General features: G+C 46.7%; 1 protein-coding gene across 2 annotated transcripts in view; it reads right to left on the bottom strand.

Moving 5' to 3' along the window:
* Window positions 1–11,844, bottom strand: part of PIK3CB (phosphatidylinositol-4,5-bisphosphate 3-kinase catalytic subunit beta) — a 90,997-nt gene extending 79,153 nt beyond the window's left edge. Inside the window, exons 1-2 of one of the 2 annotated variants that reach the window (XM_059479385.1) lie at window positions 11,817–11,844; window positions 9,032–9,105 (exon numbers count right to left, since the gene is read on the bottom strand). The gene's annotated coding sequence lies outside the window, so the exon portion shown is untranslated. Of the gene's footprint in view, window positions 1–9,031; window positions 9,106–11,816 lie in introns of those variants that run through there. The other variant, XM_059479383.1, reaches the window with a different exon arrangement.
* Window positions 11,845–12,616: the final 772 nt, after the last annotated feature.

Genomic DNA, 12,616 nt, shown 5'->3' with positions numbered 1-12,616 from the left:
AAGGAAATTTCTGGGATTTTCCACTGGCATTTGTACTTTCATGAGGGTTTTCTGTAGGAGAGACTGACCTAGGGTCAAGTATCCAAGGAACTCCCAGGGAACAACACCAAAGTCCACTCTGAAAAATGCCTGGGCAATAAGTTTGAGCAGAGCTGTTAAGTAAGAAGGCAACCTCATACATTTTCTATAACTTTTTCCAAGCATAAATTATTTCATTTGATGTCTGTTAACTGCATAGGGCTGAGACTGAGTGGATTGAGTTGGGTTGTTTCCTCTCCATAAGTGTTTTCCTGGCAATTGAACTTGCAGCCCAGCTGAGGATGTGACACCAGCAGCACTAAACACTGCTTAGATCCAAGCCACTGCAATTGATAAGAAATATGCTCCTGTTTGGGCAATACATGGAAAGTGAAATGCCAAGCTCCTCCAAGCCTTCTCTGTCCCTGCTTACAGCACAGCCTTTTGTGCCTGCTCTCCCACATCTGGGAGAGGAGTAATGGCAACATCTCAGCTCCAGCTCTGTCTGACCACTGCACCACAGCACAGAGAGCACAGAGAGCATGGGAACTGAAATCACACCCACCATGGCAAAATCAGGTCACAGCTACACAACAACTTCTCAGGAACTCATACAGGCTGATGGTTTTGTCTGGGCTGATCAGGACAGGCAGAGAGCAAACCCCATGCCAAGAAGGAGCCTGTCCTGCTCAGAAGATTGCTCAGGAGATGGGTAATGACTGCATTACAGCTATCACAGGAATGCCAGTGCTCAGTAAGGAGTGATTTGAAGAAGGGTTTCCAAATGCTACTCTCTGCTGCTTTTAGTTCCCCCACAGAAGAACTTTTGGAAAGACCAAACCCTCCACAAACACTTTTGGAGAAAGCTCTGGCCAGCCACTGCTGCTTTCCTAGAAAAAGGTAACTCACTGAGCCCTAATTCTTCTTTATGCTGTGAAATAACCTTTTTATTTATGAAAGACTAATAAAATAACTGATTTCCAGACTTCTAAAAATGTTAGGGCTAAGTGGACACTCAGAAAGATATTCAGAAAGTCTAGACTTCTCAAGACCTGAAAAGTTCACCTGAAAAGATGTTTATTTTTCATCCAGGGCACTGAGGGCACTGAAGCTCAGGTATAAATTCCTGGTGCAGATGAAATAGAGATTTTTGGAGTTCACTTGAATTAGCAACATGAATGAAGCATTTAAATTTTACCTTGTAGAATTATGTGTTGAATTTTAACCTTTTCCTTAAGAAACCTCTGCCATGGTTCATAACTACATCCGGTTGTAGAGTCTATTTATTCTGTATATCACTTCAGAGAGAGGAATGTGATGACAGCAAAGGAAATGCTTTTGCACTGTCCTTTTTCCCCTCCATGCACCCAAAGCAGAATTGTGCTGCCCAGCTCCTGCCTGGATCCCTCTCCACAGGGACAGGGGAACAAGCAGGACCTGCCACAGCCCCCAGAGCAGCAGCAGGTGAGATAAAGCAGGACACAGAGAGCCAGGAGGGCTTTCCTGAGGGGTCCCCTGGGTGTGCACATTGCACACACACACAGATGTGTATAACCCACCCTCCTGCAACTGCACAGCAGTTTGCTCTCAGTACAGCAAGAAATGTTGTACTGTCACACTCCATAAGTTGTGTCACACACCATGAAGCAGTCTGCCAGCCCTCTCTGCTGATATCTCACATGCCACCAGGAGCTGGGAGCACACCCATGCAGCAGGAGGGCCAGGACTGGATGGTGATGGCAGGCTGTACACATTTGGCATGTGGAAATGTTTACAGAGCTGACTGCACACAGATCTGCACCCTTATTGCTGTGTGCTCACCCACAGAGCTTGGAGCAGAACCGGTGCCAGCTCAGGGATCCACCCAGAGCTCACCCTGCAGAGAGCTGCTAAAGCTGAGCTCTGATGTGAGCCCATCACAGAGAACATCCCACACAAATCCTTCCTTGTGCCCCCACACAATGGACACCAACACTCAATCACTGAAACCGAAACTTCAAGGACATCCTTACCGCGCCATTAAACTGCATTTAGAATTCCTTTTGTCAAGTACAATTTTCAGTTACGGTGACTCAGTTGTGGTGAGGACTACAGGTGTTTCAAAACAGCAAAAAAAGCAACAAGTATCAGCTCTCAAGCACCTTTGTTCTCAAGCACCATTAACCACAAAGCAAATACCTGGAGCAGTCACAATTCAGGAAAAGAAATCTCTACATCCCAGTGAAAGCAGTCTCAATTCATGAAATAGCACCTGTAAACTTCCAAACCATCCTTTGCTAATTCCTTCATGTAATAAATCCAAAATAACCTCTTAAACCACTATTGTTAAACATTAGTCTTTTCCTTTGATAATTTAACTTAAAGATGTTTATTTAACCTTTAATTGCTAAACATTCCTCAGAGAAAAAGCCTCAATAAAGTATTAGAGAGATGCATACTTCACTTCTTTTAATCTTAGTCACATCTTAAGCTGCCATTATCACAGATATATGTTAAAAAGAAATACACTCAGATATGAAAAACAAAGTCCTGTTACAGCATGTCAGGTTTTCTATCAAAGAACATGCCATTACACTTTGTGGCTTAATAATTTTCAAACCTAAGAACTGATGATGCTCAGCTAAATTTTCCATAAAATATGCCTTGAAAAACAGCATGGTTTTGTTTTGCTGTTTTCTCTCCTTCCCCCACAACAACAGCTGGGGGGACAGTCATGCAGTTCCATAGTGGCTTGGCCATATGAACTCTATTAAAAAACTGATTATTTCAAGTTGCTAAAGATCAGGTGATAACCTCCCTCAAAAGATGAAAAAATGTGAACAGACCCTAATGAGTATCTGGTAGAAGTGGGGCTGTTGCACTGTGCTGAATTAGAATGATAATGCAGGGAACTCAACAAAAGCAGCTTTGTGTTCCTGCCTGCGGCCGGTGACAGCTCTGCAGGGGCTGTCCCTTGCAGCATGTGGCACTCTCAACACTGGGTTCACACACCCTGCTCTGATGTACCTGGCAGGGCTCCTACAGCTAGCTGAAGAGAACAAGACCCTGTCCCATGCTGCACACCTTGTCTGGGGCAAGGACTTTTAAAATAAATCCTTCTGGGCTGACTGACTCACTCTTACCTCTCAAACACACCTGCCCATGGCACTGCCTGCAGAAAGCCCAGCTGAGCACCACTGCTGCTGCCTGGCCTTACCAAAACAGGCTCTGTGCCTGCACTTGGGACTGGTGCTGCTGCTCCAGGTGACACTGGAGTGTCACTCCATGGCAAACATGCCCTGCACACCAGGGACAAGCTCTGCTTCACCAGGGCTGGCACACCCAAACACGCCAGGGGCTGCTGCAGGCCAGGGCTACAATGGACACAGCATGGCATCACTGTGTGGCATCATTGCATTGGCATCACTGCATTGGGATCATTGCGTGGCATCACTGCATTGGTGTCACTGCATTGGTATCACTGCATGGCATCACTGCATTGGTATCATTGCATGGCATCATTGCATGGCATCAGCGCATGGCATCACTGCCTGGCATCATTGCATGGCATCATTGCATTGGTATCACTGCATGGCATCACTGCCTGGCATCACTGCATGGCATCACTGCATTGGTATCACTGCATTGGTATCATTGCATGGCATCATTGCATTGGCATCACTGCATTGGGATCATTGCGTGGCATCACTGCATTGGCGTCACTGCATGGCATCACTGCATTGGTATCATTGCATGGCATCATTGCATGGCATCAGCGCACGGCATCACTGCCTGGCACCACTGCGTGGCATCATTGCATTGGCACCACTGCATGGCATCGCTGCGTGGCATCATTGCATGGAATCACTGCATGGCATCATTGCATTGGCATCACTGGCTGGCATCACTGCATTGTCATCATTGCACAGCACCATTGCATTGGCATCATTGCACGGCAGGTTTATGTATTGTTGGAATCCTGGATGCTGAGACTTTTAAACTCTCTGTGCTGAAAGGCACAGACCCACAAGAGATCACTGCATTGACCTGAGGCTGTGAAGGTTTCCAAAATGAATTGACAGCACTGGGATTGTGGGTGTGGAGCTGGTTAGAAGTGTGTAATATCACAGGGTGGAAAACTTAAAGTTTGGGGTCTTAGAATATAGAAATAAATATAAAGCAAGATGGAGGTTGTAAGGTGGAGGCAGATTGTTCTTCACCTTCTTCTTCCTCCTTCTCCATGGGTTTGGGTGGCATTTTGTAATTGGGCAGAACAGTCTGCACTGGGGGCTCTGTGGGATCAGTTATTGGGTTAAAAGAGAAAATAATCCAGGTGTCAGCTCTTAACTGGATAGTTTAGTCTTAGCAGACCTTGTACCAAGAGATTGTTGGCCATTTTGTGCCTTCTAATGAAAAGCTGCTGAACTCATGGTTGTGAGACTGTTTTACTGATAAGGAATAACAAACACCTGGGTCTGAACATGAAACTGCTGTCTGGAGTGCCTTCAGCGCAGAGCCAGAGAAACCCACAGTGCATGGCAGGTTTATTGCCAGCTCCCAGTGACTGTGCTGGCCTCATGCAGGTTTCCTGACAGACACTGAGTGTCTTAATTAGCACCCTGCCTTTTTAATGCCCAGAAAATCACACTGTGCTTGGCACTCTGGGTCTGCATGGCTGCTCCCACACACCCCCACCTGTAACCTTACCCACACAGAAATCCTGCTGAGCCCAACCTTCTTTCCAAGCCAGTCTGCCCCCAGCATATGTCAGCTTCTCTACATTTTGCCCTTTTCCAATTCATCCCATCTGTTTATGGTCTATCTAGTTAAGTATGATTTTCCAAGGTTTCCAAGTAATCTTTTTGCCTTTTTATTTTCCTATCTGATGTCCAGTTAATGATATTAAAGGTAAATTTATTAAAGAACTACCTTAATTTCTATTTTATTAAATAACTATCTTAATTTGAAAATAGCTACTCAATTTCTTTCCACATTTTTTCTCCAAACTGGCTGAGTGTGACCTTTGTAAAGGTATTTAGCAGAGGCCTGTCATTTGTCAAATTATTTTTCCAGTTTTTGTCAGCAAGAATTTTGAAATCATGATCAAATTATTTTTGTTACATCAAATTAAAAAAAAAATGTTCTCTAGCTAAGCTGACATATTTTAGTCTAATTCCTTAAAACTGCATGAGATGAAGTGCACAGTGGAAAAAACCCACAAAAATCTGGTTTGTGGCCAAAACTGCACCTTGACGTAAAACAGAAGGGGGAGAAAAATTAAATCTCTTGAATAATATTTCCCAAGTGTTTATTAAGAATTTCTTTCTTTCTTTCTTAGTCTCAAATCCACAGTAGTCTCAAGGCAACGGTGTCACATCTGTGTTGGGCCAACCCCTCGTTCTGCTGCCCTGCCATCTCCAGTAGGTTCTGCATCCGTGGCACATGCAGCCCAAATTGTTTATTTCTGCAGCTCTCATTAACCTCTGACTGCTCTGTTGGAATCAGGAGACCAGTTCAAATATCTTCTTACAGTTGCTGCTAAATTGTAACTGTTTGAAAAGATTAAGTGTGACAGGTCAGAGAGAGGAACAAAGAGTTTTATTCATGGAGAATCTTGCTGGCTTTCAAAGCGGGTCATATGAGGAATATATGAATACATAGGTTTTTATAGCTTGTGCCTAAATTAGAAACAAGATCAGAAACCTCAATGGCCCTCATGAACTCCTTCCTGTTTCCCCATGCTCTCCCATTCATTTTGGACAACACACTGTCCCCCTTTATTCCTCTTCCTCCTCTTGTCCCTCCTTGTCCCTTGTCACCCCTCTCTGCACGTCCTGCTCCGTGACTCTGCGCTCATTTGTGCTGCATTCAGAGGAGAACACCCCAACATCTCTGGAAATCTGGGAATTGCCAGCTGTCAATGTCCCATCTTGCCTCCCCTAAAGTGAGTATGAGTCCAGACTCCAGCCTTCCTTAACAAGGGATGCTCAAATACACTTCCCAGCAAGGTAAGAAACAAGCAATTTAATGTGGTATGAGACAAAAAAAATCCTGGCAAAGCAAAATTCCCCAGGAAAAAGGCCATTTCCTCACCCTCTGGCTTTGGAACTAGACCAGGATAAGCTAAGTGGGTGAGGCAGAAGTGCTGGCCATTTGACCACCTCAACGGGGGGGGAAAGAAAAAGGAAAAAAAAAAGGAAAAAAAGGCAGAAAACAAGTGAAAACTGCTTGCACATGAATCCCTAGGGCCATCCAAACTGGGAAGGGATGCTAGAAACCAGTTCTGCTTCCAGGATTAAGGTTTTGAAGTCAACAAGGGCAGTAATTTCTGGAGATATAGTACAATACAGACAGTGCCTTTTGACTCAGACAGAAGAGAGAGCAAGAGACAAACTTCTGGCTGGACAAAAAACTCTTCCTGCAAGAACAACCACCTCTGAAACAGGTAAAGAGAACAACAGCAGCTGCTTTGATTTACACTGATGTCACAGAACAGAATTGGAACCAGCCAGTATCTCTAACTGGTACCAATTGCTACATCAGTGGGTCTAAACAAGTTTACAGCCTCAGAAGACAGCAATCACCCCTCTACACAGGAAAGGAAAATCGTTTCTTTTAGAGGAACTCAGAATTTCTCAACCCTAATTAATCTTCTAAAACAGGAAATCCCTTGCCAGCACAGGTGGAACTGGCTTGGTAACACATTGGCTGTGCAGCTGGGGAATGAAAAATGGGATTTCCCACCAAAACCAGAGCAAGTAAAACAAGCAGCTGAAAAGCTGGAAAGAAGAATACAAGTGAAAAAACTGAGAGGGGAATTTAGGAAGTCTCTAGGTCATTCCTAAGAAAATTCCCTACAGGGTCAAGGATGGTTTGAGGCCTTCTGAGGAAGCAGCCCTCACTGAGAGCTGAGTATTAGGGCAAAGGAAACTCATCCAAATCTGTATTTCAGGAGCCAAAGTCGAGAGGGCACTCTGCTGCCTTCTGAAAGAGCCCTGTAATGTGCATGGACAAGTCCAGCTTCCCTCAGCCATCCCTTTGTTCTCTGTAATTGCTATGTTTAAATGCAGTTTACACTGTTACTCACTGGACCACATCACAAAAGATGAATGCCAGCACAGACATTTCTTTGCCATTGAAATGTTACTTGAGTTAAAAGTCAAGACAAGAAACAGCCATTTCTCTTTGATACTTACAGCATTACAATTGTGGAGGCACGTAGAAAACGGGGAGATAAGTAATGCTACACATTTCTGTCTAATTGGAGCCAAAAGACTCAGAGACACGTGAAGATAACACAGGTGCTTGTAGGGTATGACCTGCACTCTGCTCTGAGCACTAGGGCTGTGCTTAAGTTCAGCTTAGCATAAACAGTATTTTTCATGACAGTTTACTTTTTTTTGTCCTTTTTTTTTTAATATTTTATTTATTTTTATTTTATATTTTATTTATTTTTAATTTTTTTAATTGTTCCTGCCCATGGCTGGAGGGTCAGAACTAGGTGATCCCTAAGGTTCTGTAAGGTGCCTTCCATCCCAGGCCATGCTGTGATGCTCTGACTGGATGACATCAAGCACCACAGAACCACCTGTATCAGAACACACAGGGCAGGTTTCAGAGAAACTAAAAAAACATTGCGTCTCAAACAAAAACAACTAACACAAACAGTAGCACCCAAGCTTTGTTTAGACTAGGGGAAGTCCAGCAAGAGCTGTCGGGGTTGGGTGCTGCAAGGTGTGTTCTCACCAGAAGGGCAGTGCTCTCAGTGTAAAACAGCCTGAGGAAGTGACCCTCACTCTCTGATGTGCCAGACAAGTGGGTAACAAGCAAAACCAGATTAATTTACTTGAACTACAAGTACCCCCTCAACACTTGCTCACTGGGGGAAAAGATAAATATACTTACTATTAATAAATATAACACTAAGAAAGCAGGACTTTTTTTCTTTCCTACACACACACACAAATTCTCTCTATTTAGACTATTAGAAGGCTAACTTTTCTCACACATGCATTTCAGTCAATAACACAGGTATTTGCATTGTTACTTTCTCATGAGTTTGTATTTCATTGCCCCATTTTGACAGAGCCCACAGGACATTGCTGGAGTCCATATGGTTTTGTACTGCACAGCAAAGCAGGCCATGCTTGGAAATGCCCTGAACACGTGCAGAGGAGGCAGAAAAATGAGCAAGGTCACTCAGCTGGGCTTTCCTTTCATGTTCCAGCAAGAAAGTCACACACATTCTCCAGAGCAGGCAGAGCAGCTCAGCTGCTCACAATTCAGTGCCCCCATGTGCACTGGCAGTGCCACTCGGAGCTGTGAGTGACCTGCACAGGAGCTGCTCCAAAATGTGCCCGTGCCCTCCAGCATCCCCACAGCCATCCCCAGGCTGGCCTCTGTGCTTCAGCCTGCTACACTCAATATTGAAGGTAAATGTATAGGAACTACTGAAAACTATAGTGCTTAATTGAAGAAGAAGACAAAGATTTACCAGACGTGTTCTTCCCCTTAAGATGGATTGGTAAAACACAGAATTTAACTTTAGGTAACTGCAGAAGTGAGATAATGTCATGATGTTTTGCTTTCTACAAGATAAAAGGAAAACCCCGGTTGCTATATTAAGAGAGGAAATTATTTTAAATAAATATCTCAACTTCCTGGCAAATTACAAGGTTTAGGTCAGCTCTAAAAGGAATTTGTGTCAGCTAGAATAAGACATCTATGTGAAAGATTAATGAGAATGAAAACCAACCTCTTTAAAAAGTAGAAGTAATGCTTGTTGAATTTATCATCACCTGTAGGACTGGTTATGTTAATAATCCTTCATGTTATGCCAGGTAGACTGAAAATAATTAATAGCTCACAACCTTCCCACAGAAGTTTCAGTGCCAATGTTGTTCTGACTGTTGACAATAAATACAAAGTGTAATCCCAAATATTTAGGCCTTCAACATAAATTCCTTATATCTGAGCAACTTCCATGAAAAGTTAATAAGAAAAGTTAATAAGAAATCCACCAGTCCAGCATTACCTGTGAGTTCCTGGATCACAGAATTTCAGCCTCACTGCTCACAGCTCTTCAATGAAGTTCACTGTGCTCACGACCTGGAGAAGCAGATGTGATGTTACACTCAGGGCTCCTCAGCTGAGCTCTGCTGAGCCACAGCAACGCTCAGGAGCCAGAGATGAGAACCTGGGTGCTGCCAAAGCCTGGCTGACTGTGCTGCTCAGGGGCTGCTGTGAAATCCTCAGGGCTCTTTGTCCCACGTGCAAGCTCTTTCCCAGCTGTGAAACAATGCTCACCTCAAAGCAGCAACAAGGAACGGCTGCGAGGACACGGCACCGTGAGAGAGGAGGGGGAGGAAGAGGAGGAAATGGAGAATAAAGCAAAAGATGGAAGGGAAGAAGGTTGTTTATACGCTTACAAAATCTCTAAAATAGTCACAGCCCAGAGAGATGCAGGTGGCAAACTGATCTCATTAGAGAAACCACAATGGTTCGTTTCTGCCAGGATCCTGTTTCCAGCACTGCTCATACCCAGATGCTGCACAGGAAGGTTCCCAGCCACACTGTTTGACAGACTTTAATGTGATTCCTGAAGGACAAGCCAGAAATACTTGGCTAAAATTCATTGCCAAGTTAGACAACCACTACATAAGGAAGAAATAAATTCCACTATGTAGAACAGGACACCCACGGTTATCAAGTTTAGAACCCACTCATGGCATTTTTCCTTGGAAACAGCACTTGATGCAGCACACAGCATCCCTGCAAACAGCCAAAATGCTGTGATACAGGCCTCAAAAGTGTGAGAAATAAACCTGTTAGCCTAGGAACTGGGCAACTGGTGTGCAACCAGCACCAAATCCACTGAGGCATGAAAGGACTGCAGTGTGCACCTGCACCATGCAGGCTTTTGAGGCAAAGCAGGAAGATTTACACGTCCCCTCACTCCATCAGGACAACGTGGCATGGATGCTGTCAAGACAAGAAATGTACAAGACTGACTGCCTTCATTCCTCATCCCTCCATTAATACTGGATCTTAGGAACTGCTGCTCAGGGCTAATCAAAAAACTCCCCTCATGATGTTTTTCTGTTGAAAATTGTGTGTTTGTCCTTGGGGGGGGGGAAAAATAAGCTTCCCATTAAAGGCCCTCACTCTCTAGTATTTAATTTCTAAAAACACCAAGACCTACTATGTTTTTGTTTTCAACAAAAGCTTGTTTTTGAAGTGGTGCCTCATCGGAGCTGTGGGTCAGTTGCCAGAGCACACCTCCCACGAGGTGTGAGATCACTCAGAGGGCAGGTGATGACACCACTGGGGAGATGCAGCCCGGCCAGGGATGCCAGGCTGCACCTGAGTCAAAGCTGTCCATCAAAAACTATTCGCAGTTTTAGAAAGTCTACTGCAAATTTTGACAAAAGCAATGCGCTTCGCTTTAAATTTTTCTGCAAAATAACGTGTTTGGTGATCATGTCTGTTCCTCACCATTTCTGGGCACTCCTGAAGTGCAACTTATAAAAGTGGAGCGAGCAGGACACTGGAGGCTCCAGCAACAGCAGCCATACCTACCACTGCCGGAATTGCAAGGGAATTCTTCCCCTTCTCAAGCATCTCACCCACAGTATCTGGCCACTCACTGCCCAGAGGGACTGAGCTCCCAGGGAATGCTCTGAAAACGTCAAAGATTAACTCACTGACCCTCATGTTTAATGTACAAAAACTCTTACAGGAACTCTACACGTAAGCCTTTAACACAGACTCTGCTCCGAGGGCAATGGACAGCCCTAACAGCAAATCCTGGTGCCTCGGCAGCTGCCTGAGCTCTCTGAGGGTATGTGAGGGCTCCGAGAAGCAACCCAAGAGCACACAAGCATGTGCAATCAAGGCTCCACTCTTATCAGACTCCTCCCAGTCTGCTCGAGCTTTACCAGCTCACTGACCTCCCTCGTGTCACAATTGCCAGTAAAATACAAAAGCCTGAAACTGAAAACACCTCCGGTCTACCAAAGAACTCACTCCGAAGGACAAAGTCACCGATAATGCTGAGCCCAGCTCACAGGATGAGCCGCTGATTGTCTCAGCGCTCTAAGTGAGCGGCTTAATTGGAACAGAAAAACAGGGTGATGAATCACAGCTAAGGAAAGCACCTTGCTGAGGAAGACAGACAACATCAACGCTTTACATCATTAAAAAATTTTTGAGGTTACTCTTTAGGACAGCACACGTGGAAAACATTTCAGGGAAAAAAGATGAAATGTTGTTTAATTGGTGAATTCTTGCCATGAACAGGTGTGACACATGCTGCTGGGCAGGAGGTGCGAGCCTCAGACACGCTGCCAGCCACACTTCCCCGCAGCTGCCAGAGCTCGCTGAGGTTTCAAAGTTTCCCAGCGGGAGGCCCTGTTCCCTTTGCTTTCTGGTAAATTAGCCACTGTAGTTACATGTCCTTGCTGGGTTCGATTTCGTTTTTTCTTCTTTCTTCTACTTTTTTTTTTTTTTCTTGGTTTCTTTTTGATGCACAAGCGTGTGATCTCACTCAATCCTAACTCCTCATCTCCTCACCCCGGAAAGGGAAAGAGACGCCAGAAGCACCCGAGGGAGTGGGGATTCACCTGGGACTGGGGAGATTGTCACAGCACGGGAAGCGCCAGCAACGACAGGGAGGGGACGCGCCCGAGTCCGGCCCCGGCAGCGGGCAGGAGCGGCGGAGGCTGCGGGCGGTGCCGGGCCCGGGGAGCGCCCCCGCTCCTGCCCAGGGGTCGGGGGAGGGCACAAAAGCAGCAAAGCAATAACGCGAGCCGCGCTCCTACCGAGCCGTGTACCTCCCGCAGCCTCGCACCGACAGCGCGTCCCCAGCACCGCCGGCACGGCCCGCCCCGCCCCGGGGCCGCCGCCTCTTTCCTCCCGCCGTGCCTCGGCCCGGCCCCGAGCCGCCCTCAGCGACCCCGCGGGGCTCGGCACAACACGGCCCCGAGCCGCCCTCGGCGACACCGCGGGGCTCGGCACAACACGGCCCCGAGCCGCCCTCGGCGACACCGCGGGGCTCGGCACAACACGGCCCCGAGCCGCCCTCAGCCACCCCGCGGGGCTCGGCTCGGCATGGCCGGCCCGGGACAGGGCGGCTCGGCTCGGCCCGCTCCCCTGCCGCTGCTGCCCGCACAGCTCCTCCTCACCCCGGGCACGGGCATTTCCCGGGGCACCGCTGTCCACCGGCCACTGGCAGCACTGCCACCACCACTACTGCCACTGGCACCGCCACGCACCGCCTGGCAGTGCCCCCAACCACGCTGTGCCTTTGGCCTGGGCAGAGGAGCAGCCAGCCCCTTCAGTTTACAAGCATGATCTTTTCAGCCGTGACTTTGCACTTGGTAGTGAAATACTGAGTCATGCCAAATGTTACCCAGCTGTTCCTTTATCTCCTTCGCTGGGGAAAGGTGATTACTGCAATAAAATCTGCTGGTTTCTTTCAGGCCAGCCTCGGTTCCCTCGGAGGGAAAGCAGCAGGTAATGTGGGGGATGCAGGGCCCGGCTCTGCCACAGCCAGCCGAAGGCACAGCTTCCTTCCACCCCTCTCCTCCTCCTCCTCCTCAGGCGGCTCCCAGCATGGCCT

Source organism: Ammospiza nelsoni, chromosome 10, assembly GCF_027579445.1.
Source record: "Ammospiza nelsoni isolate bAmmNel1 chromosome 10, bAmmNel1.pri, whole genome shotgun sequence".
NCBI classification, from domain to species: Eukaryota; Metazoa; Chordata; class Aves; order Passeriformes; family Passerellidae; genus Ammospiza; species Ammospiza nelsoni.
The sequence above is the reverse complement of the archived record's forward strand: the minus strand, read 5'-3'. Positions and strand labels throughout refer to the sequence as shown.